Here is a 27,193-nt window from a genome sequence, read left to right as displayed (position 1 = left end):
AATGTACAAACTGATGTAGTTATAGAAGGAAATGTGTTAGAAAATGTTGGACATTTTAATACTGAAGAATTTGAACAGGAAATAACAAAATTTAAGGTCTTTGCAGGTGAAAAACCAAATTTCACTTGTGTGTGTTGTCGACGCATTCATTACAAAAGTCAAACTAGGTAAGTTGATTTATATTTAAAAAGTGAAGATGAAGATAATACTCAGTGGGGAGAGTTTGCAACTTATTTGCTGGTAGAAAACTATTTTGATTTGGGTTTTGAACAACGTATTTGTAAATATTGTTATAATAAATTAAATGAAAATAAAATGCCTGCTAAAGGTGTTCATAATAATCTTGAGTTGATAAATATTCCATCGGAACTGAAGGATTTAAATACTTATGAGACTATTTTGATTCAATGTGTACATCCTTTTCAGGCTATTGTTCGTATGGAGCCTAAGACTGGGAAATTAAATCCTACAGATTTACAAAGAGGATTAAAGGGTAGAGTTGTATATTTGCCACTTGATTTAAAGAAAAATATAGAGACAATTGGTATTGAGAATGTAGAAGAGGATCCTCTTGTTATTCTAGTTAATGGTGTACCTACAAAGAGTAAGAAAATCTGGCAAGATTTAGTGGATGTTAGGAAAGTGAAGAAGGCAACGTTGTATTTAGTTAAAAACAATAAATACTATAAAAATATGTATGTAGAACAAGAAGATGTAAGTGATGAAGAGAATAATGATCTCTCTACTGGACAAATTGAAAAAGTCGACATGTCCAGAAGTGAAGAAATTTATGAACATTACAGTGTTCATCCACTGCATTCCAAAGAAGCATTGGGGAATGCAATTGAGTTATTTTAGATGAAAAAAGCAGAAGGAAGTCCTATTAGTGTGTGGGAAAAAAGTTTGGAAGGTCGTTGTTTCCCACACTTATTCCCAACAGGTGAAGGTGCGCGATATGATGACCGTGCTATGCAGATTCCTGCATCTGAGTACCGGACAACAAGGTTATATGCAGAAGATCCCAGATTTTGTCAATGTATTCCATATTTGTTTCATCTTCTCTTTGAGAGTGACTTAGCTGGTCTTTCTTATGCAGTAAACCATGTCTTAAAAAGTGGAGTGCATCTACATAATGTTTCAGCTAAGGATTTCATGGATAAAGTGCATCAGAAAGATAGTGTTTTGGATGCTCATCTAATTAACTGAATGGCATGTCAGCGTGGTACTAATGAATATTGGTACCGTCGTCATGGAGATTTAAAATGCATGCTACGAAACTTGGGAGCACCAACATGGTTTGTAACTCTAAGCCTTGCAGAGTACGCCTGGGAAGATTTACTTGAATATCTTCGAGAGGCGAATGTAAATATTGAAAATATAAACTACAAGACACCAGGAGAATTGTGTTCGTTGGATCCAGTTAATGTTTGCCGACATTTTAATCATCGATTTGAAGCAATGATGTCGTTTCTTACAAACAAGAAGAATCCACCGCTTGGTGAAGTTTAGGATTTCTTCTGGAGAAAAGAGTATCAAGCTAGAGGTGCTCCACATATTCATATGTTACTATGGATCAAGGATGCTCCCAAATTTGGAAAATACTCAGATGAAACTGTACTGTCTTTTATTGAGGAATATGCCACTTGTGACATACCTAACAGTACAAGTGATAAAGACTTAAGAGGAAAAGTGTTACGGTTTGAAAGACATCGTTGTGGAAAGTATTGTCTGCGCAAATTCAAAACAAAGGATAAGTTCTATACAAAATGTCGTTTTGGATTTGCACGACCAGTACTTTCAAAAAGAAGAGTGAATAATTTGATGTCATCTTTGCGACATAACATCACTAGAAGATCACCCAAAAATACTTATAATTTAAGAAGAGGAGAAGAGTCCAAATATATAAATGACTACAACCCTGTCATTTTGTCCATGTGGAATGCCAACATGGATATACAATATGTTGCGGACAACTCTATTGCTGTGGCTCGATATGTAACGTCTTACATCACAAAATCTGAAAAGACGGAATTGAAGGAGATGTGGGAAGATATTTCTCATGAAAAGAGCCTAAGCAAGAAATTGTATACATACAGTTTAAAGATGTTATCACATCGAGAAATTGGAGCATATGAATGCTGTGATCGATTGTCATCAGCAAGTCTTTATGCGAAATCTCGAAGTATCCTGTGGGTGAGTTTAGGTCTAGCAGGAACACGAAACCGTGTATTGAAAACTGTGCAAGAAATTGAATATTTAGCACAGAAAGAACCCAATAGTACAGACATTTTGAAAACAAATATGTTGGATACATACTATCCAAATAGAAGTACTCTGCTAGAAAATATTTGTCTGTATGAAGTTCTTGAAAAATACACATTTAAAAGGAATATTAGAGAAAATGTTGAAAAAGGTATCTACGCTGTAATTGGACAAGAAGGATGTCTGGTGAAACAAACAAAAGGACATTTGATTAATCACCGAAAACTGAGTTGCGAAAATCCAGACAAAAGAGAATTTTACTATTTAGCTCTTTTGCAACTCTTTAAACCATGGCGTACCGAAGAGGAACTACTTGGAGAGTTTATAAGTTATGAAGATTCTTTTAATGCATCTAAAAGTAGTATAGAATGTCCTGCTTTTAGTAATTATCTGAAAATGTTGAACAACGAAATAGAGCAAGAAGCAACAATTGCAGCGGAGATGGCTAGAGAAAGTTCACAAGAAACACAAAGTTCAGCATCGTTGAGTCAGGATCCACTGGGAGAACCAATTATCCGAAATGAAGCAGCCACTGCCATGGATGAGGTGGAAAGAGCAATGGAGCAAGCTCAAGAGGATGTAATAAACTTAGAAGATTTGGAGAAGGAATTTAATCTTGAGCAAAGACAAATATATGTGGAAGTGACAGAGCACATTGAGCATGGTTTTCGTCATGAGAAAAAAGAATGCTCATGTATGTCATTTCAACCTATTCGACTATATGTAAGTGGAGAAGCTGGTACTGGGAAAACTTTTCTTATAAAAGGAATTACTGCATATCTACAGCAAAAAACTCAGTCATCATTATCTTGTGTGGTGACAGCTCCAACAGGATTGGCAGCACATAATATTAAAGGTATTACTTTACATCGTTTATTGATGCTGCCAGTTGAACATGAAAACAAATTACAATATCACAAGCTATCTGGAGATGCTTGTTATGAAGTTTCAAGAGTTCTTAAAGAAATGAAACTTCTTATTATTGATGAGGTAAGCATGGTATCTAATTTAATGCTTGCTTTTGTACATTTAAGAATGCAGCAGATACTTAAAACTGACTATGATGTTTTATTTGGAGGGAAACATGTCATAGTTTTTGGAGACCTACTGCAACTAACTCCTGTAAAAGGACAATCTGTATTTGAAACTGTGACACATGAAGACACCAGAAAGTGCCTTGGCAGTATTGGAAATGTAAATATATGGTCACATTTCAAATATACTGAACTGATTCAAAATATGCGACAAGCAAAGGATACTAAATATGGAGATATTCTTCAAGATATAAGAATTGGAAGACTAACTGAAGATGCAAAAGAAACTCTACAAACTCGATTAATATGTAAGTTGTTTCCTGTTGGACCCGGCCTCATGGCGTGGTCCTACCCCTCCCGCATGGCGGGCCCCGGACGACATCAGCCCTTCTCCGGACCTCGGGCGGCCCATTCTGCCCGACCCTGCACGCCCCAACACCACCGATCCGGCTACCATCCCGGACCACCATCATCGGCCTGGCCCCAGCGTAGGCCCCTCACGACCTAAGCACGAGGCCGGGCCCGACTCCATCTTGGGCCCACCACGTCACGACCGCGTGGCCTCGGCCCCAGCCTCGGCCCCAGCGAAGCCCGGACATCGAGGCACCAAGATCCACCCAGGTGGTCGAGTGGCCACTCGACAGATCCGGAGGGAGAGGAGTTTCGATGGCCCTCCAGCCATCCCCGGATGCCCGGTATCGATCGCCCTCCGGCCTCCCTGGGCGCTGGCTCCACCCCCCTGCTGGGTGTCTGGACACCATCATCTCGGCCCCTCTGGCCCCCAGGCGCGAGGGTCCGGACATCAAAGGACCTCCGTCCTATATCTGGACCCGCCCCGGAGTAGGACGCCAGTTGTATCCTGGACTGGAAGCCCTGCTGACGCTGTCACGGCCGACACCAGACGAACTCATCCGTAACCCGACGACCTTCTGAGAGCCTGCTGGCGCTGCCGCGGCCTACCTTGCCGAAACATCTGAGAGCCTGCTGGCGCTGCCGCGGCCTACCTTGCTGAAACATCTGAGAGCCTGCTGGCGCTGCCGCGGCCTACCTTGCCGAAACATCTGAGAGCCTGCTGGCGCTGCCGCGGCCTACCTTGCTGAAACCTCTGAGAGCCTGCTGGCGCGGCCGCGGCCTACCTTGCTGAAACATCTGAGAGCCTGCTGGCGCTGCCGCGGCTCGACCTCTCGGAACCCCCCGGCTCGAGGATTGAGAGCTGTGCGTAGGATATCCCGTCCTCCGCCCAGAGTAAGACTGTCCCGCTACCTTACCCCTCTTTACGAGACTTTACAGATCCCTCGATCTGCTTGTACATACTACCAAAAACCCGCAACCTTTTACTAGTTATAAAAGCTTAAGAACTTGACCTCCTGTGTGGTGTCCGTTTGTAGTGTTGTGATTACTCTGCTGTACGATCCTAGGAGAGGACCCTCGTTCAGGAGGCCTCTCAGTAAACGCTCAGCTACTTCTCGACGGAGAGGTGGACCTAGGGGTGGTCAGTCAGACATCTTCTGCCTCCCCCGGGGTCGCCTTTCTAACATTGGTGGCAAGCGCTGGGATCCGAGCCCACGCAGATCGTACAGAGAGTGATTCACTCGCTACCCAGAAAAACCCACTGCAACCATGAGCACAGAATTCCAGAAGGAGAAAATGGAAGACTACAGTCACAAGGAACTGAAGCAATTCTGCAAAGATCTAGGCATCGCTACCACTGGCTTAAGCACCAAAGAAGATTTCAAATCGGCCCTGCAGGCCTGGGTGGACGCCGGGGAGGCGCCACCCCCGAGGGAAGATAACCCAGGCCCGAACGGAGGCCCGGAGGCTCAGCTGAACCCAGCGGGAGAGAGACCCGCAAACCCAAACCCGGGCCTCTCCCCCGAAGACGCCCGAGAACGAGAGAGGAACCGGCTCCACGAGTTGGAGCTTGCTCGACTCAAACAAGAAGGAGAGATCCAACTGGCAGAAAGGAAGCTAGCCCTCGAGCAGCTACGGCTAGAAGGAGACCTGGAAGAAAAGCGAAGACAAAGAGACCTTGAGGAGAAGAAACTCATGCTCGAGCACGAGCGCGTCCTCAAAAGAACTAGAATTTAAAACCAAGGCAGGCGAGACTACCACCTCCGGGAGTAAGATCTCACCTCCCCCGGTGGACACGAAGGTGCACATACCCAAGGATGTCGTCAAAGAGTACTATAAGAACGACGACATCCAGCAGTGGTTCAAAGCTTACGAGGTCGCCATGGCCGCCCATCGAGTACCCCTCAGGGACTGGGGTGCCGGCCTGTGGGGGAAGTTTATCAACGAAGGGAGAGACGCCCTGCTGGAGCTCCCTGATGCCGAGAGGACCTCGTACGAGCACATGAAGACCGCCCTCCTCACGCGCTACGGACTCACCCCCGAGATGTACCGGCAGCGATTCCGAGACTGCAAAAAAATCCCCGGTACCACGTGGGTGGAGTACGTGAACTATTACAGTAGAGCCTTCGAGGGGTGGACTCGGGGCTGCCAGGTCACCACCTACCAGCAGTTGGTCGACCTCATTCTATGGGAACACCTGTCCAATAACTGTTTCGTCGAACTCCGGCAGCACCTCCTTGACAGCAAATTGACTGAGCCACGAAAACTCGCTGTCGAGGCAGACCGATGGGCCAGCACCCGAGTTCCCCGGAACATGATGGGAGATTATGGCCGGGGGTCCCCGGGGAACCACCGCCCACGAGGTGGCGGAGTAGGCCAGAGCCGGGGTCGAGACACCCCCCAGGGGTCATCCCCTACCTCCACGTCGCCATCCCTGGCCCGGAGAGGGGGCCCCCCAGCCAGGCCGGGGCCCCGCCCGAACGTTACGTGCCACAGATGCCAGCGACAGGGGCATTATGCGAATGACCCCCTCTGCCCGATGAACCAGCGACCCGGCACAACCGGGCCCCCAGCCCGTCAGATCACGGCAGCTGCCCTAGGTGAAGAAAGAAGGGAGGAAGAGGACGACGACCCCGAGCAGGCCGAGTGGGAGCCCGCCGCCATGACCTTAGCCTGCCTGGGCACTCACGACATGATCCCCCGAGGGCCGATCCCCGGCAACACCCAGAAGTACCGCCAGTGGGTCACCATCAACGGTCGCCGGACCGAAGCCCTCTGTGACACTGGGGCCAGCGTGACAGCGGTCCGCTGCCATCTGGTGACCCCGGAACAGATCCTTCCTAACGTCCTGTGTCCAGTCCGATCCGCAGATAACTCCGAAACTATGTGTCAGATGGCCCGCATCCCCTTCGAGTGGGGGGGAGTGTCGGGCGTGCTGAAAGTGACTGTCCGCGACGATGCCCCCGTGGACTGCCTCCTTGGGAACGACCTGGAAAGTTCCCCATGGGCTGGCGTCGAACGAAGAGAGCACCTGGGGATGCTAGGCCTTCCCGAGTGGGTCTGTGCGACTACCCGCTCCATGTCCGCCCGAGCCTCCGCCCCAGCGGGGGAAGCTCCAACAGAGGAGCCAGAATGGCCCGCACCTCTGCCGCCCGTCGTCCCCGAGGACGCCGACACAGGGCCCGGCCCCCAAGGGCCCGGCCAAGAAGATCTCACCGAGATCGACCGCCTCCCGGAACTCGCTCAATGGCGCCGAGAAGGTGGCCCCACCCGCGAACAGTTCCGGCAGGAACAGAAAACCTGCCCCTCCCTCGAGGGGATGCGACGGCAAGCCGCTACGCAAGCCGCCGGAGACCCCACGGGGTCCCACTGGGTCTACTGGGACAACGACCTCCTTTACAGTGAGCAGAAGATTGCCGAGCTAGGGGCCGGCCGGTTGCTGGTTGTACCCCTCCGGTTCAGAGACTTCCTCCTGAACTTAGCACATGATGTGCCCCTCGCCGGGCACCTGGGCCAGGACAAAACTTACTGCCGTCTGGTGACCCATTTCTACTGGCCAAAAATGCACACTGATGTACAGAACCACTGCAGGACCTGCCCGACCTGTGAAGCCAGCGGGAAGAGCGGGGGGAAAGTCAAAGCCCCGCTCCAGCCGTTCCCTGTGGTAACCACCCCCTTCGAGCGAGTGGGAATAGACATCGTAGGACCCCTGGATCCTCGCACCTCGCAGGGGCACCGTTTCATCCTCGTCCTGGTGGACCATGCCACCCGCTATCCTGAGGCCATCCCTCTCCGAACAATCACGGCCCCCGTGGTAGGCCGAGCCCTCATGAGCATCTTCTCCCGAGTCGGCTTCCCCCGAGAAGTCGTGAGTGATCGGGGATCCAACTTCATCTCGAAGCATATGGCAACAGTGCGGGGTCGCATATAAGTTCACCACCCCGTATCATCCCCAGGGAAATGGACTAGTGGAACGCTTTAACAGGACACTGAAGGGAATGATCAAGGGCCTAGAAGAGCCCCTCCGGCGCAAATGGGATGTCCTGCTGCCCTGCCTCCTGTTCGCCTACCGAGAGGTACCCCAGAAATCCCTGGGGTTCAGCCCGTTCGAACTTTTGTACGGACACCCGGTTCGAGGCCCCCTTAGCCTGGTCAAGGAAGGCTGGGAGACAGCAGTTCGAGATGCCCCACTGGATGTCTACCGGTACCTCCTGACCCTCCGCAATCAGACTCGGAAGTTCAGGGAACTCGCCGAGGCCAACCTGGAAGCCAGTCAGGAGGAGATGAAACGCTGGTATGACCAGAACGCCTCGTCCATCGAGTTCGAGCCGGGCCAGCAAGTCTGGGTCATGTCCCCGGTTGAACCGTGTGCCCTCCAGGACAAATGGACGGGGCCCTTCAAGGTGGTGGAGCGCAAGAGCCCCGTCACCTACCTGGTAGACATGGAGTCCCCCAGGAACCCCCTCCGGGTTCTACACGCTAACCGGCTCAAGCCGCACTTTGCACGCACCGAACTGAGCCTGCTGCTGGAGACCGATGACGGGGCTGAAGACGACTCCGAGCCCCTACCAGATCTCCTCAGCACCACCGAGAAAGACGGCTCCTTCGTAGGGGTCCGGCTCTCCTCTACCCTGACCCCAGAGCAGCAACAAGACTGTCGGAAGCTGCTGGGGCAGTTTGCGGATCTGTTTTCCCTCACGCCGGGGGTCACCCGGTGGTGTGTCCACGATGTGGACACCGGAGACAGCCCCCCTGTGAAACAACGAGCTTTTCGAGTGCCCGACCGGGTTCGGGCCTGCATCCAATCCAAGGTGGCCAAGATGTTGGCCCTGGGGGTAGTCGAACCCTCCAACAGTCCCTGGGCCAGTCCCGTTGTTCTGGTCCCGAAAGCTGCTTCCCCCGGAGCCGCGCCCGAGCTCTGGTTCTGTGTTGACTACCGGGGACTGAATGCCGTCACCAGGACCGACGCACATCCCATCCCCAGGGCGGATGAACTGATCGATCGCCTCGGGCCGCCAGATACCTCAGCACCTTCGATCTCATGGCGGGGTATTGGCAGATCGGCCTTACCCCTGGTGCACAAGAACGATCAGCCTTCTCGACGCCAGATGGCCACTATCACTTCAAAGTAATGCCCTTCGGCATGAAAAATGCGCCGGCCACCTTTCAGAGGCTAGTAAATCAGGTGCTGGCCGGTCTAGAGGAATACAGCGCCGCCTATCTCGATGACATTGCGGTGTACAGCCGTCACTGGGATGAACACCTGTCCCACCTCTGGGAAGTCCTGACGGCCCTCCGGCAGGCTGGACTAACCATCAAGGCCAGCAAATGCCAGATAGGCCAAGGGTCCGTGACCTATCTAGGACACCAAGTAGGGAGCGGTCAAGTAGCTCCCCTCCAACCAAAGGTAGACGCCATCCGGGCCTGGGAGCCCCCGGTCACCCAGACCGCCGTCCGAGCCTTCCTGGGGCTCACCGGATACTATCGGCGATTTATAAAAGACTACGGGAGCATTGTGGGGCCCCTCACAGAACTGACCTCAAAGAAACTACCCCAGAAGGTGCACTGGACCCCCGCGTGCCAGACAGCCTTTGAGACTTTAAAGTCTGCCATGTGCACCGCCCCTGTGCTCCAGGCCCCCGACTACAGCAGAGAGTTTGTAGTCCAAACCGACGCCTCGGAGCACGGCATCGGGGCGGTCCTGTCCCAAGTTAACCCCGAAGGAATCGACCGGCCTGTGGCCTTCATCAGCCGACGCCTCCTGGCAAGAGAACAGCGGTGGAGCACCATCGAGAGGGAAGCCTTTGCCGTGGTGTGGGCCCTCAAGAAGCTCCGGCCCTACCTCTTCGGCACCCACTTCCGAGTCCAGACCGACCACCAGCCCCTGCATTGGTTGATGCAGATGCGGGGAGAAAACCCGAAGCTGCTGCGCTGGTCCATCTCTCTACAGGGGATGGATTTCACTGTGGAGCATCGCCCCGGCAACGACCACGCCAATGCCGACGGCTTGTCCAGATTCTTCCGCCTCGGCGAGGAGAATCCCCAAGAAAGTGGGTGACTCTCCCCTGCCTTCAGCTGGGGGGGACGCGTGTTGGACCCGGCCTCATGGCATGGTCCTACCCCTCCCGCATGGCGGGCCCCGGACGACATCAGCCCTCCTCCGGACCTCGGGCGGCCCATTCTGACCGACCCTGCACGCCCCAACACCACCGATCCGGCTACCATCCCGGACCACCATCATCGGCCTGGCCCCAGCGTAGGCCCCTCACGACCTAAGCACGAGGCCGGGCCCGACTCCATCTTGGGCCCACCACGTCACGACCGCGTGGCCTCGGCCCCAGCCTCGGCCCCAGCAAAGCCCAGACATCGAGGCACCAAGATCCACCCAGGTGGTCGAGTGGCCACTCGACAGATCCGGAGGGAGAGGAGTTTCGATGGCCCTCCAGCCGTCCACAGACGCCCGGTATCGATCGCCCTCCGGCCTCCCTGGGCGCTGGCTCCACCCCCCTGCTGGGTGTCTGGACACCATCATCTCGGCCCCTCTGGCCCCCAGGCGCGAGGGTCCGGACATCAAAGGACCTCCGTCCTATATCTGGGCCCGCCCCGGAGTAGGACGCCAGTTGTATCCGGAACTGGAAGCCCTGCTGACGCTGTCACGGCCGACACCAGACGAACTCATCCGTAACCCGACGACCTTCTGAGAGCCTGCTGGCGCTGCCGCGGCCTACCTTGCTGAAACATCTGAGAGCCTGCTGGCGCTGCCGCGGCCTACCTTGCCGAAACATCTGAGAGCCTGCTGGCGCTGCCGCGGCCTACCTTGCTGAAACCTCTGAGAGCCTGCTGGCGCTGCCGCGGCCTACCTTGCTGAAACATCTGAGAGCCTGCTGGCGCTGCCGCGGCCTACCTTGCCGAAACATCTGAGAGCCTGCTGGCGCTGCCGCGGCCTACCTTGCTGAAACCTCTGAGAGCCTGCTGGCGCGGCCGCGGCCTACCTTGCTGAAACATCTGAGAGCCTGCTGGCGCTGCCGCGGCTCGACCTCTCGGAACCCCCCGGCTCGAGGATTGAGAGCTGTGCGTAGGGTATCCCGTCCTCCACCCAGAGTAAGACTGTCCCGCTACCTTACCCCTCTTTACGAGACTTTACAGATCCCTCGATCTGCTTGTACATACTACCAAAAACCCGCAACCTTTTACTAGTTATAAAAGCTTAAGAACTTGACCTCCTGTGTGGTGTCCGTTTGTAGTGTTGTGATTACTCTGCTGTACGATCCTAGGAGAGGACCCTCGTTCAGGAGGCCTCTCAGTAAACGCTCGGCTACTTCTCGACGGAGAGGTGGACCTAGGGGTGGTCAGTCAGACATCTTCTGCCTCCCCCGGGGTCGCCTTTCTAACATTTCCCAATGAAGAAAATGTACCGGAAAAAATATATAGTAAAGAGGTAAAAGATAAGTCAGTTATATGCTTGATGCCAACTCTAAAAGAATGCTCAGTTTTCAATGAGAAAATGTTGAAGTTGGAAAATCAAGAAATTAAGAAACTGGAAGCAAAAGATAAAATAGAGTATGAAGGAAGTACTATTGTTTTGTCTGATAATTTAAAGTTAAAATTGGATAGTCTACAGACATCTATATCTAAAACTGCTGGTTTAGAGAAGAATCTGTATGTATGTTTAAATTGTCAGATTATTTTACGGAGAAATTTACTTGTAGAAAGAGGTCAGGTGAATGGAGCAATGGGTAATGTTGTTAGTTTTGTAAATTACCCAAATAGAGATGAGATTGAATTTTTACGAATAAAATTTGATGAAATTGAGGAAGTTCAACTAATCAGTCGCTGCTCAAGTCGTTTTTTACTTGTAAAAGACTTGTATGTCCGTCGGAAACAATTTCCAGTTTGTTTGGCATATGCAGTGACTATTCACAAATCGCAAGGTTTAAGTGTTGATTGTGCTTTGGTAAATATTGGAAATAGTGTATTCAAAGAGGGTATGGGATATGTTGCTTTATCACGAGTTAGAACTTTATCTGGGCTTTATCTAATTGATTTTGATGAGACAAAGATCAGTGCAGATTTAAAATGTGTACAGGAGTATAATAGGTTAAGAAGTGAATATGCTCCACATTTACCTCAATATCCTTTAATTAAAAAGCGTATAGTTGGTCAGAAAAGGAGAAATGAGAAACAATGTAGTGAAGTTTTAGAGAAAAGAAGAAAAAAAGATGAGACTGCCATTGATAAGAGTAAGAAAAACATAAGTTCTACAGAGATTGTTGGATTTAAATTTGAAAATAGGTCTGGTGTCAACTGCTATGCAAATGTAGTGGTTAATGTATTTTTTTTTCTAAAAAGGTTACAGGAACAGATTAGAGAAAATCAGGAGCAGACATTTTGTTGTTCTTTAAATTCTGTGTTTGAAAAATGTACTAGTGGTAATAGTGATGTAGCAAGTGTTTCAGAAGTAAGGAATGTTTTAGACATGTGCAGAACTAAATCAATGTTCTCAGAATATTCAGCAAGATTGTCAGGAATTCATTATGTATATGCTTACAGTTTTGGAAGAAGAAGGTGTAGGTATTTATAGTCTATTCGGCCTTTCTTATAAATGGGAACATATTTGTGATAATTGCTCATTTACAAGTAGTACTGACATACACACAGAAAGATTTATATATTTAACATTACCAGATTGTAAAACAGTGTCCTTTAATAAACTAGTTAAAGATGCATATCAGAACATGGTCTGTTCTCAATGTAATTCAGAAATGTTATCTACGTTATTTATTCATAGATATGGACAATATCTTATTTTAATGCTTCAACGATGCAGAGCTGACGGAACTAAATTGTCAACTTTAATTCAAAATTGTGTGGCTTCTCAAATATCTATTTCTAGAAGAACATTTGTAACTGTAGCAATTATTTTTCATGAAGGGGCATCTATATCTTCAGGACATTACATAGCTTATTTGAAGAGTGCAACGGGTTGGACGCTGTGCAATGATAGTCAATTAAGTTTTAAGAAACGTTTGCCTTCTGAGTTAAGAAATTCTTATCTGATATTTTTGCAACCAAAATTTCAGTGAAATTAGTTGGACGACTCAGAGTAATACTGTAAAGATATGAAAATGTGTCCTTTAGAAATATGATGTGATTAAGGGTGTTCAAATATGGAAATGAAACTATTATATGAGAAAGTGATAGCATCAGGTAAGGTTTCATTAATGTTTCTGGAAGACGAGACGTTGGAATTAACTTATACTATTTTGCAATACGGAAAACAATGACATATGGAAATGTTGACTTAAGATAAATGTTTTTAGAGTATACTTACTTGGAAGTTTGTGGAGATGTACTCAAAAAAAATGATTTAACTCATACCATTTGGCCTTGCGGAAATGTATGAGATATATTAATGTGGAATACAGATAAATGTTTCTAGAACATACTTACTCGCGAGTTTGTTGAGAGGTACTCAAAAAAAAAAAGGACTTATCTGATAGTATTTGGACATGTGGAAAATAATGAGTAATCAAAATGTTGACTTCAGATAAATGTTTTAAGAACATAGATGCACGGTTATTTGTGGAGTGGTATTTTAAAGTAACTGCTATACTTTAGTTAGTTTATAATTGTGAAATATGTGGTGTACTTACTCAAGAAATTGCGAATTAGAGAAAAACATTTAAGACATGTTTTTTTCTAGGTATTTATAGTATGTATAGAGATCTTTTATGGGTTTTTTAAATACAATCATTTTGATTGTGTTTTTTTTCCCCGCTGTTACATGATGATTACTATTGAAATCACTGTTTATAGTGAAAATCAATTTATCTGAAGACAGCAAAAATAAACCAGTAAATATGTTATTTAAGATATTTTCTTACATTTGATTTAGAAGTATGTATTATAACAGATTTCTTTATTGTCTTCCACAGAAATTACATTTTTAAGGTAAGCACAACTAATCATATCTGAAAGTTTTGGGTATCTATCTCTTACTCTAATTTTCTTCATCCTCTTCCTTTGATAATGGTGTTTAGATATGGTTATTTTCTTTAACTCATGCTTTTACTTTTACATCTTTTTTGTTAGCATTCTATTCAGTCTTTCTATGTCTTCAGTTTCTAACTTACGTTGCTTTACAGAGAGTCACCTTCATTTAACTTTTATTGGCTTTCTTTCCTTAATCTTAATTTGTTTCTCTTACTATATCTTACAATTTTTTCCCTTACTCTGCTATCTTTATTTATGAATAATTTTCAATCTAAAATCTATAGTTTCGTTTTCTCACCCTACTTTATTTTTGTTTATATGTCTCTGTTATACTACATGTTTGTTTGTATTTTATTCATCTTCTGTTACTCTACCTTTTGACTCTTTTTCTCTTAGTGTTGATTCTTTATTTTATCTTTCTGTTTAAGATATTTAGGTACTCTTACTCTGTTTATTTCAGAGATTGCTTGGTTTGTGTATTATCACTAATCATACTCTCATTTTGGCTATCAGTTTACTTTGCTTCAGACTGTGATTCCTTGAGTGCTTTTATTTCTTTCAAAATATTCTGTCTCGGTCTCTTTCTGTCCTTCTGTTTTTTGTTTTTTCACTTTTTGGTTAAATCAATTCTACTTAGCTTTGTTTAATGAAATAACACTATAACCATATTTTTACTTTTCTTTCACAGATACCATGTTTTTCAAATATTTAAAAGTTTTCATTTATTACTATTTCTTAGGTAAGTATAAATGATAAAAATTCTTTTTAAACCCTGTGTTATTTCTTTGAGTATCCTGGTCATACTAGTGTTGTGTTTTATGTAAGCATTTCCATGGAGGATCAGCTGCACAGTTACAAGGAGTGTCTAAACAAATTACTGTAAGAAATGAGCAACATTTCAGTCACTCAGTTTACTAATGTTGATGTGTAAAAAAATTGCTGGTAAATGTAATGTATTACAGAACTTTTCAGGAAATTATCAAGGGAGTTTTATTCTGTATTTTTAATTTTAAAAGGCAAGATAGTGCAAATAAAATTGTCTCAGTAGTATGTAGCTGATGCTAACACCAGTTAGTGACAATTAATTATAGATAATAACTATATTGGGATTTGCTTTGTTTGTCTGTGAAATTTAATATAATTGACATATAAAGATAACATTGCAAAATGTGAATGTAAGTGTTGTTGTTTTCATGGCTTTACGTAGGGTCGGATTGGGATTTCATATCTTTCCGGGCAGTGACAAAAAAAGTGGGCTAAATTCATGAGACGTGGTCCATATTTAATGGGTGTGGTCCACATTCAAGGGGCGTGCCCTTTTATGAAACACCATTTGCATATACAAGGCATGAAAGTGGGAGGAAACTGTTGTTCCATAGGACACAAGACCAAGGAGACAATGGTAACATGGTGAGCAACTAAAACAAATAGCAAGGCCCTTTACTGTCACAAAATTATTTCAGCCCTTTAACACAGAAGCATTTGAAAAGCAAAGAAGCCGGCGCTATTACTAACCGACTTAGGGGCATATTACCAAGCAATAACGATAATTATCGCTATTGCTTGGATAGAGACAAAGATTTACCGCTGAGCTGCGGCGATTTTTATGGCAGATAAACCTTGGTATTACCAAGGTTTATCGCAAATGCGATAAAAAAACTGCCGCAATGCATGAATATCGCTGAAAAGTCAGCGATATTCATGCATTACCGAGCTAATGCTCTTAGCCATGTTATCCACCTCCCATTGGATAACATGGCTAAGAACTGCTCAGGGCAGGTGTTAGCTTTTGGAGATATTCGCGCTTAGCGCAAATATATCCAAAAGTTGGTAATAGGAGATAGCAATGTTAGCGACTGTTTCCAGTCGCTAACATCTTGGCACGCCCACTTTGCATGTCATTAGTGATAAATATCACTGACATGCAAACTGGGGCCCAAGATGGTCGCTATCTCCTACTAGCTGTCGCTAACTGGTGTTAGCGACAGCTAGGTAATAGGGAGATAATTTTATCTCCGCTTTCTTGGCTTTTAAAGCCAAAAAAGCGAGATAAACTCCCTTGATAATATGCCCCTTAGTCCTTCCCAGGCCTTCAGCTTAGAAGTACTTGAAGAGAGGTAAGGCTCCTGCAATTAGTTAATTAATTAGGCCTCCAGGGCTCGGCAAAATATCCTGGCAGGGGAGCACAAAACATAGTCATGTAGGCAGGGGAAAGTTGAGGTGTAGCTGGTGCATGGGAAGTGCCCTCGCAGTGTGTTGTGGCAGATTGAGTGTTTACCATTTAAGGTAGTATTATCTATGTACTTGTGGATAGTACTCTTTTGTTACTAGTACACTTCACTTTTCGTTGGCATCACAGTGTATGCAACCTCTCATTTTTGTTTGTTTTAGAAACTTGCTGCATGGGCCGCTTGAGCCCCAGGAGGGCCGAGGTGAAAATGTCTGAAAGGTCTCAGAAACAACTGCCCCCCAGGGAGGTCGATTCTTGGTAACAATGAGCTCTCCCCAGCCCAGCATCAGTTTCATTGTTTGGTAGGGCAGGGGTGTTCGGTCGCACAGGGAGGCTGGTTTCATTTTCGCAGTCTGTCTCTGTGTACTCTGTGGGTCGGCTTTTTATTTTCTCCCCTTTTCAAGTGTACTCTAAGTGGACTGGGGCAGGGGACAAAAAAACAGCCTACAGAGGGTCACGAGGCACTGGCCTTTCGGCCCATGTCCGCATGCCCACTTTGGTAATCCGCCCTTGACTTTCAGCACTGTTTTTTAAAAGTAAGGAGTTTTTTTAAAGAAGGTGTTGGATGTTATTCTGTATGCAGATGAAAGCACCTAAACTAGAAATATGCTTGTAGTATAGTGTGGTGCGCGACTGGAGGTATGTTGTATGTCTTATTGCATGTAGATATGTAGTTTAACAAATACTTTCATACAAAGAAGAAGCAAAGACTATTGCCTTTCAGAATAGGTGCTAGTACCTTTAAGTTGAAAAGCAGTAACCATGGAATTGTTGAATATGTTAATTAAAATATTGCTGTGTAAAGTTTATGAGACAATGAAAGAACGTTAATCTGATTTAATAATTTTCATTCATAGACTTTTTAACAGAAACTGTTTCATAATAAGCCTTAATGGTGTTTTTACTTTTTTTTATCTAAAACAATGTCTTCTGTTCATTGAGGTAGGAAGCTTTTTTTAGGATTCCAATGCGTGGGAGGGGTGCTCCTGCTGCGGTAAAATTCAAGGCCATTTTAGCATGGACTGTCAGCGTTATCATAGGGGAGGAGCGCGCAGCTCTCTGAGATGGATATAGTTACACATAAAAGGGTAGTGACGTCTGTGGAATTTACAGACGGTTAGGCAACCTTGAGTGCGCCGTGCCCTTGGCACCTTATTACGCGGAGTAGGGAGCCGCGGTGTACAGTTTGGGAATCATTAGTTTTAGAATTAAACTTTGATAATTGTATCACTCCTAAGCGTTAAAAGTCGCTGCTGGTCTACGAATAATTATTGGAAGTAAGCTAAGATAGTGATAATTTTTGTTAGTAGTATACGGTAAGTAGATTTCTAAAGGAAAAAAATGGGACATTAAATGAAAATAGAAGGAGCATTATGCTTTCACTTCTAATGATGAGAGTGCATGTTAGCAGAGAATTACAAAACAGGCAGTCTGAACATAATTTGAATAAATATGTAATACTATCCCTGTGACAGTTAACATTACCGCGTGAAAACAAGTGTTCTTTTTATATGCACTAATGTGTGCTATGTAAATATGAGAGGGGGTTGATTTAGTTTCATTTTCACACCTCCACGTTAACACTGCCAAATGCTTCATCAATGTTGCCCGTGGCACTCGTACGATAAATAAGTTTATTTAAACTGTTTTTGTAACAGGAGCCGTGTACGAGATAGTATTGTTGCCTTTTAACAGGATTTGCAAGTAGTTTAACATACGTCTACTATGCATGTCATTAACTGTCTGTGCGCAACACATATAAAGTGGTTTTATCGCAGGCGGTGTTATGACTTTCTCGTAATGTTAGATATAAACGCAAATAACATACGTTTCAATTTGAATTTTGAAAAACATAGGGGCATATTACAATGGACAATGAATGCATTTTCATCGACAGGAAATTGGCGATAAAGCGGCGATAATGGGTTTCATAATATGCCCTATGGAAATCCTATCGAAGCCCATTTAAGATGGGAAAACATGTAATATGGGCTACACTAGGAATTTCATACAGCATATTATCAAGTCCATTATCGCCGCTTTATCGGCAGTTTCCAGTCGATAGAAGCGGCGATATTGTATCGTCCATCCTTGATAATATGGCTCATATTATGAAGGCAATTATCGGCGCATTTCAAACTGCGTTATGCCGATAAAAGTGAAGTGAAATTATCACGTCTTCATAATATGTCCCAAATATTACCGCATTTTTTAATTATTGTTCCTAAAATGCGGCAATAAATAAACTTATGATTAGAGCTTTTTTTTGGTACAATGAGGTAGTTCTGAAAATAACTGTTTTTTTTTTTTTTAAACGTTTTTCGTCCTTTAAAATTTGTGAAATAGGAATCCAATTTGTGAAATGTAAAACAGGAACATTTTAAGTTGATAAAAAATTAGGTGCATTCCAACCTTTTATGCTCATTAAATCTTCTTTGAATAAGAATGAGGCTCTGCTCTCCGTACACAATCAATCCGTTGCACTTGTTGCATTTTATATGCACTTCCTTTAAAAAGGGTTTCAACTCCATATGTTCAAGTGATGGAGATATAGGTCGTCCGGTCGATGAAGTACTCGCCACAGATGGTGGTAGTTCTGTGGCTAGAGCTCTTGTCGCTGCCTGTGCATATTGCACAGGGTGGACTTGGCTCATATGTCTCTTCATTGTATGAATTGAAAAAGAATATTTTTTGGATGGATTTCCTCTGGAAAGTACTGAGCCACAAATTGTGCATGTTACTTTCGGAGCATTTACTTTTTTTGACCTTGTGGAAAGGTAAAAAATTGCCAAATGAAAGATTCCTTTTTTTTCTTAAAGGAGGATAAAGATTTTCTTCGGACTCCGAAGAAGAATTGCGTGCAGTCGCCATTTCTGGATAGTGTCCGGAAAGATGAAAAAGGTTGTTTTCGCTTCAGCGCAAAATAGATAGTGAGGGAAGTTTGTGGTTTCTGCAAAAATTGCGGAATAGAAACTACTATGAACCAATAGGAAGTGTTCTTTTCAAGTCACATGATTTGACATGCGCATATTAGAACGTGTACCCGGTGACGGAATCCGGACACGTACGTGACTTAGAAGTATCAGTCAAATTTAATGAAGTTTTAAAATGTGAAAATGAGGAAAGATATATATTGTCAAATATTAAATACCTTCATATGGGGGTCACTAGAACAATGCCGATAAAATTTCAAACCTTTTTTTTTGTTTCAAGAGTGCGCGCACGCTGTCGCGCACCCCGGTACGTTTTACTACATGTGACAAATCTGAAAACGGTAAAATAAAGTTAAGGTGAAGACTTTGTAAAGCTTTTGAGACTTGCATGGAGTTCTGAAGCAATTCTGACAGTGAAGAAAAGTTTATAATGCTATGAAACTATTTTTTGATAATCTAAAATATAAATCTAGAATATATTAAAAAATATTTTATATTTCCCAAAATATTATAACCTAAGTAATATAATGAAATAATATATTTTATAAACAGCTTATAGTTAAGAAGTACTGCACTGCTGATGACGTCACATATTACATCACTCATGACATGGTCAGTGACATCACTCATGACATCACTGATGACATCATCATTGTGACAGAGTGAGAGACCTCCTTTCACTGTAATGTAACCCTTGAAACACATATTCAAAAATAGAAGTTAAAATTTTCAAAAAAATAAAGATACCCATACCAGTTACAACAACCAATTCAGTAATACCACCATCAATATACACATCCACTCATTCACCAACAGTTCTATACAGTCACTCATACATATACTTACTCATCATATGTAGTGATATATCTATACATCCTGTTACACACCGACAGTCATTCAAAAGTTATAGACACACATACTCACACATGCAAATAAACTATTGAACATCCATTTATTTGCATATACAGCTATACACATACTACCACTTTTCTTCTGAGGAAACTTACACATACTTACTCTCTTAAATAATCACTTATAGAAACACATACTAACTTAAACAGGAACTCTTACAATCCCTCACTCTCACATAAACTCACTTATATACATCAATATTCACATATACTAGATTAAATTAAATTAAAACATATGTAGTTATTGACAAAGACACTAGTGAGACAGTCATTCACTCACTTACACACACATATACACACTCACCACCCATACAGTCCTGCACATATGCTGTCTTCAAAACAGATACAAAGAGAGAGTTAGTCATTCATGCATTTATGTGTTAAGTAATACCCCACCAAACCATACAGACACTCATACTGATACTAAAAAAACATCTAATAACCCATATACATACACATGTAGCTACTCAACCAACCCATGCAGCCACTTATACTCAAAGTGAAACACTAATACATATATTTAAATATTAAAACATTACTCACTAATATTTATTTATCAAAAAGACACACATTCACTGGATGGTGTCATCAGTGATGTCATGAGTGATGTCACTGACCATGTCATGAGTGATGTAATATGTGACATCATCAGCAGTGCATTGCACGTGCAATTTATAGTGAGTCCAACTAACTATAACGTGGGAATTTCAATGGTTTTATGTGAGTAAAACTTTCAGCTAACTATAACTGGTATAAAACCTAAGGTTTTTTCAGTGAACTTCATAGGTTTTTTAAATGCTACTTCCTAACTATAACGTGTGTAAAACCTATGGTTTTTTCAGTGAATATATATATATATATATATATATATATATATATAGATCTACATATATATATATATATATATTAATTCAGTTTTCCCTATACAGAGAGTTGTTTCTTCATGCACTCTCGTGTTTTTCAAATTTACGCCACACGTTCTGTTTGTCAATTAATAGATTTATTTAGTTTATCCACAGCAAGCCAGCAGCACCTTACGCGTTTCCGTCTCTACGGAGACCTTGCTCACAGGTGTATATATATATATATATATATATATATATATATATTCACTGAAAAAACCATAGGTTTCACACTAGTTATAGTTAGGTGGAAATTTTACTCGCATAAAACCATTGAAAATCCCACGTTATAGTTAGTTGGACTCACTATAACTTGCGCGTGCAGTGCACTGCTGATGACGTCACATATTACATCACTCATGACATGGTCAGTGACATCACTCATGACATCACTGATGACATCTCAAATGACATCACTGATGACAACATCCTTGTGACAAAGTGGCAGACCTCCTATCAGCATAAAATAACCTTTGACACACACATTCAAAAATAGAAACTAACATTTTCTTAAAAAAGGAGAAACCAATACCAATTACAACAACTTATTAGGTAATTCCAACATCTACATACACATCCACTCATTCATCAACAGTTCTATATAGTCACTCATGCATGTACTTACTCATCATATGTACTCATACACCTATACATCCTGTTACACACTAATACTCATCCATATAGTTACTCACACACAAATTCACACATGCAAATAAACTATCAAAAAAACATTTACTTGATTATACTGCTATATACACACCACTACACATACTTCTACAGAAACGGAAACATATTTACTCTCTTAAACAATCAATTATAAAAACACATACTCACTAACCCACCCATACACACAATCATCCACCCATACAGTCTTGCACACATGCTGTCTTCAAAATACATACAAATAGTGAGTCACTCATTCATGCATCTGTGCTCTAAGTAATATCCCCCACCGAACCATACAGACACTGATACTGATACTCAAAAAAACAACTAATAACCCATATACACACTCATGTAGCTACTCACCAACCCATGCAGCCACTTATACACAAAGTGAGACACAGATACAGATATTTGAATATTTAAACATTAATCGCTAATATATGTATTCACTAAGATACATTTAATAAGTCAGTTAACCAATCAATTTTACACAAAAAAACATCCATTTAGACATTTATTTACCCATTTATTCTTCCATCAACCTTTAGATATACATATATAAAATATTTATTTTTCAGAAAGATACACATTTACTGGATGATGTCATCAGTGATGTCATTTGAGATGTCATCAGTGATGTCATGAGTGATGTCACTGACCATGTCATGAGTGATGTAATATGTGACGTCATCAGCAGTGCATTGCACGCGCAAGTTATAGTGAGTCCAACTAACTATAACGTGGGAATTTCAATGGTTTTATGCGAGTAAAATTTCCACCTAACTATAACTGGTGTGAAACCTATGTTTTTTTCAGTGAATTTAATAGGTTTTTTAAATGCTAATTCCTAACTATAACTGGTGTGAAACCTATGCTTTTTTCAGTGAATATATATATATATATATATATATATATATATATATATATATATATATATATATATATATATATATATATATATATATATATATATATATATTCACTGAAAAAACCATAGGTTATAGACCATATATAGTTAGGAATTAGCATTTACAAAACCTTGAAAATTCACTGAAAAAACCATAGGTTATAGACCATATATAGTTAGGAATTAGCATTTACAAAACCTTATTTTACTCACACAAAACCATTGAAATTCCATATATAGTTAGTTGCACTAACTATATATCGCGCACCCGCAATCCACTGCTGATGATGTCACATATTACATCATTCATGACATGGTCAGTGACATCACTGATGACATCACTGATGACATCTCAAATGACATCACTGATGACATCACTGATGACATCTCATTTGACATTACTGATCACATCACTGATGACATCATTCATGTGATGATACGATGAACCTCTTCAGACTCTAATATAACCTTAGATACACTCAGTGTAAACAGACACTCACAGACTGTCACTCATCCATGGAGTTACTCACACACCTAGTCAGTCTTGCAAAGAATAAATCACACCTCCATTTCCTCAACTATATAGTTATACACACCTTACTTATTGGAACATATAATAACACATATTTACTCTGTTATACAATCCCTGATACAAGTTCACAATAATCCATACAGCCACTCACACATTCACTGGCTCTTATGCACAGTTATTTATATATGTCAACTATCACATGTACTGTGTTTTACATATGTACTTACTTTGACATGTAGCACTGAGATATCCATTCACTCACCAATACACTCATGCACACAGTCAACCGCCCATACAGCTGTTTCCACATGCACTTTTGAACCCATACATCTAGTGAATCAACTGCTCACACATCTATGCACAGAGTCATACACCTCCCAGACACCCACACACACACTCAGTCTCCCATACAAATACTTGGGCAACTAATCAATAACCCATATAGTTAGTCATATAGCTAATGATCAACACATGCATCAGATTACAAAACAACAGACACAATGATGCACAATTTAAAACAGTTTAGTCACTAACCCATGCACTCAGTGAGACACATTTAATCAGTCACTTATACAGTCAGTCATGCACCTACTAAATCATTCATCCAGACACTTATACATCCACTCATTCTTCAATATGTAAGACATATTTTAACTTTACAGAAATATACAGTCACTGGATGTTGTCATCAGTGATGTCATCAGTGATGTCATTTGAGATGTCATCAGTGATGTCATCAGTGATGTCACTGACCATGTCATGAATGATGTAATATGTGACATCATCAGCAGTGGATTGCGGGTGCGCGATATATAGTTAGTGCAACTAACTATATATGGAATTTCAATGGTTTTGTGTGAGTAAAATAAGGTTTTGTAAATGCTAATTCCTAACTATATATGGTCTATAACCTATGGTTTTTTCAGTGAATTTTCAAGGTTTTGTAAATGCTAATTCCTAACTATATATGGTCTATAACCTATGGTTTTTTCAGTGAATTTCATAGGTTTTTTAATAGCAAATCTTTATAGTTTTAAAAAATAATACATTTTAAATCGAATTTTATATTGTATAATTATGTCATTTTTTTTTTAAATTGTTTTTGGTGCGCTCCCGGGGCGCGGACCGGTGAACGCACGGGTAAGCGCAATCTTGCGGCGCGCCCCGGGGCGCGTACTGATGAGCGTCCCGATAGCGCTATTGCCGCGAACGAAAACAACATCGTGACGTATTGCGTAGCCGCCACGCCTTGCGTCATAAGACACGTATCGCGTAGCCGCGAGATGCGTCTTACGACGCACCGCGTAAGCGCACCCGGAAGCGCATACGATCGCGCAACGTAAACGCCCTGATGCGCTTACAAAACACGCCCCGGGACGCGCCCCGGGGCGCGTAGCGTAAGCGCGTCAAACCATGTGACTTTAAAATAACACTTTTCATTGGTTCAGAACTTTTTTTTTTCCAAATTGTGTGAAACCCACCCATTTCTCTCACTATTGCTTTGTACTTGGAGAGAGCAAGAGCTGTTCTGTGTACTTTGTTCATCTCCTACTTTTCTGATCTACAGCAATGGCTGCAAGAGAGTCATCCAGCAGTGATTCAGACGGATTTTTAGATGAGGACCCTCCTCAGCAGAAGAAAAAAAACCATTTCATCTGGAAATTTTATGACATCCCTGAAGGACAAAAAAAAGTAAACGCTCCAAAAGTAACCTGCAAAATATGTGGTAGTAGTTTATCCAGAGGCAATCCTCTGAAAAAATATAGTTTTGGAAATGCTAATTTAATCAGGCATGTGAAAAGAAGACACCCTAACAACTTTGCCAGGGAGAGTGTCAGAGAGCTGGCACGGAATTTACCCACAGATGGCGGCAGCACCTCCACTGGTGGAGCAACACCTTCGGGACCACCCCGTGGAAGAATGGTCCCTAACATTCAGCCGGTGTTTGCAGGCATAAAATTTCTGTGCACGGAGTGTGACGAACTGCTCTGCTATGGGGAGCAGAGTGTTGAACTCATTGCCATAAAGAAACAGCAACACTGCTGCCCTGCCAGTCCCTAAATTTTCACATTTTTTTGCTCCTGTTGAGCAGTTTTGGAATCCCTGTTTTTGTTTTTCCCCTGACAAAAATCCAAAAAAAATATAAAATCGTTTTAAAAAGTCTAAAAAAATATAAAACAACAAAAACAAAAAAAAAGTTATTTTCAGAACTACCTCCAATTTATAAAAAAATGCTATTTTTTTTTTTAAAAAAGTGTCATTTTTTATCTCCATGGTACGCTCCCCCGTACGCTCCCCGGTGCGCGTACCTGGCGCTCCCCCTGCGAAAATCGAATTTTTTTTAAATTTTATTTTTTTACCCGCAGGACCCTTTTATGGCCCCCACATCAAAACTAGTGGGTCAGGGGGGTGTACCCTGCCCCCTTTTGCTCATTTCCCCCTTTGATTTTTGCCACCTCTTGTGTCTCAATCCTACCGAGACACAAGATGGCGGCCGCTGCGGACTGTTTCGAATGTTTACAGACACCCGAGAACCAATCAGCTTGCCGTGCGCAAGTCGCGTGGCGCGCCCGGAGCGCTCCCCGGTACGCGCACCGGGGCGCGGCTCTAGATATATATCTTTTTTTAAACCTAATTTACTCAAAATTCACAGGAGCATATATCTTGAGACCTAGCAAAGGCACATCGGGCAAACAATATCTACAATTTTGCCAAGTTTCGTGGAAATCCATTCAGCCGTTCGGGCTAAAAGTGAGGCCAACCGCCCTATGGAAATTAACATGGGAAAAACACGTTTTGGGACCCCCCTTTTTTCTCAGCCCCCCCTTGACAAACCCCCCCCAAATTTCAGCCAATTCCGTCCACAAACGCCAAAGTTATAAGACATAGAATTTTCAAAAATCCCATAGAGAAAAAATCCTAACTATATATACCTACTGGCGACCGCCAGTAGGTAATATATATATATATTATGCCCATTGGAGGGCATAAAAATATGTAAAAGGACTACACCTCCCAGCAGACATTGCAATCGAAATTGAGGCACAGCTGGGGCCAATTACAAACAGAATAAAGCAAGGGGAGATGTAACCGCAATAATTGGATTCGTGTGATGCGGCCTCTGATGAGAAGCCACAATGCTTCGAAACGCGTAAGGCCAAAGGATGACAACACAGGACTTGCAAGCTGCATGTTTCTTGAATAAAGGTTTTGGCAAACCGACCTGCGAGTGGTGAGCGGCCTCAATTCCGAGTGAATAGTTTGAATGTTTTATCACGGCGGCTCCGGCCGTGGAGGGATCGCACTGCCTAGAGGGGAAAAGGACCGCAGGGGAGAGAACGAGGCTTTCCTGCAATGGCACGGCAGGTGCAGAATTGAACATGTCGCTTACAATCCTGGAGCAAACTGGAGGGCTACAAATGATCCTGAAGTGGCACACAGGAATCGGACCCATTGGAGGGCATAAAAATATGTAAAAGGACTACACCTCCCAGCAGACATTGCAATCGAAATTGAGGCACAGCTGGGGCCAATTACAAACAGAATAAAGCAAGGGGAGATGTAACCGCAATAATTGGATTCATGTGATGCGGCCTCTGATGAGAAGCCACAATGCTTCGAAACGCGTAAGGCCAAAGGATGACAACACAGGACTTGCAAGCTGCATGTTTCTTGAATAAAGGTTTTGGCAAACCGACCTGCGAGTGGTGAGCGGCCTCAATTCCGAGTGAATAGTTTGAATGTTTTATCACGGCGGCTCCGGACGTGGAGGGATCGCACTGCCTAGAGGGGAAAAGGACCGCAGGGGAGAGAACGAGGCTTTCCTGCAATGGCACGGCAGGTGCAGAATTGAACATGTCGCTTACAATCCTGGAGCAAACTGGAGGGCTACAAATGATCCTGAAGTGGCACACAGGAATCGGACCCATTGGAGGGCATAAAAATATGTAAAAGGACTACACCTCCCAGCAGACATTGCAATCGAAATTGAGGCACAGCTGGGGCCAATTACAAACAGAATAAAGCAAGGGGAGATGTAACCGCAATAATTGGATTCGTGTGATGCGGCCTCTGATGAGAAGCCACAATGCTTCGAAACGCGTAAGGCCAAAGGATGACAACACAGGACTTGCAAGCTGCATGTTTCTTGAATAAAGGTTTTGGCAAACCGACCTGCGAGTGGTGAGCGGCCTCAATTCCGAGTGAATAGTTTGAATGTTTTATCACGGCGGCTCCGGACGTGGAGGGATCGCACTGCCTAGAGGGGAAAAGGCCCGCAGGGGAGAGAACGAGGCTTTCCTGCAATGGCACGGCAGGTGCAGAATTGAACATGTCGCTTACAATCCTGGAGCAAACTGGAGGGCTACAAATGATCCTGAAGTGGCACACAGGAATCGGACCCATTGGAGGGCATAAAAATATGTAAAAGGACTACACCTCCCAGCAGACATTGCAATCGAAATTGAGGCACA

The sequence above is a fragment of the Lissotriton helveticus genome, chromosome 10 (genome assembly GCF_964261635.1).
Source record: "Lissotriton helveticus chromosome 10, aLisHel1.1, whole genome shotgun sequence".
In the NCBI taxonomy this organism is placed as follows: domain Eukaryota; kingdom Metazoa; phylum Chordata; class Amphibia; order Caudata; family Salamandridae; genus Lissotriton; species Lissotriton helveticus.
The sequence above is the reverse complement of the archived record's forward strand: the minus strand, read 5'-3'. Positions refer to the sequence as shown.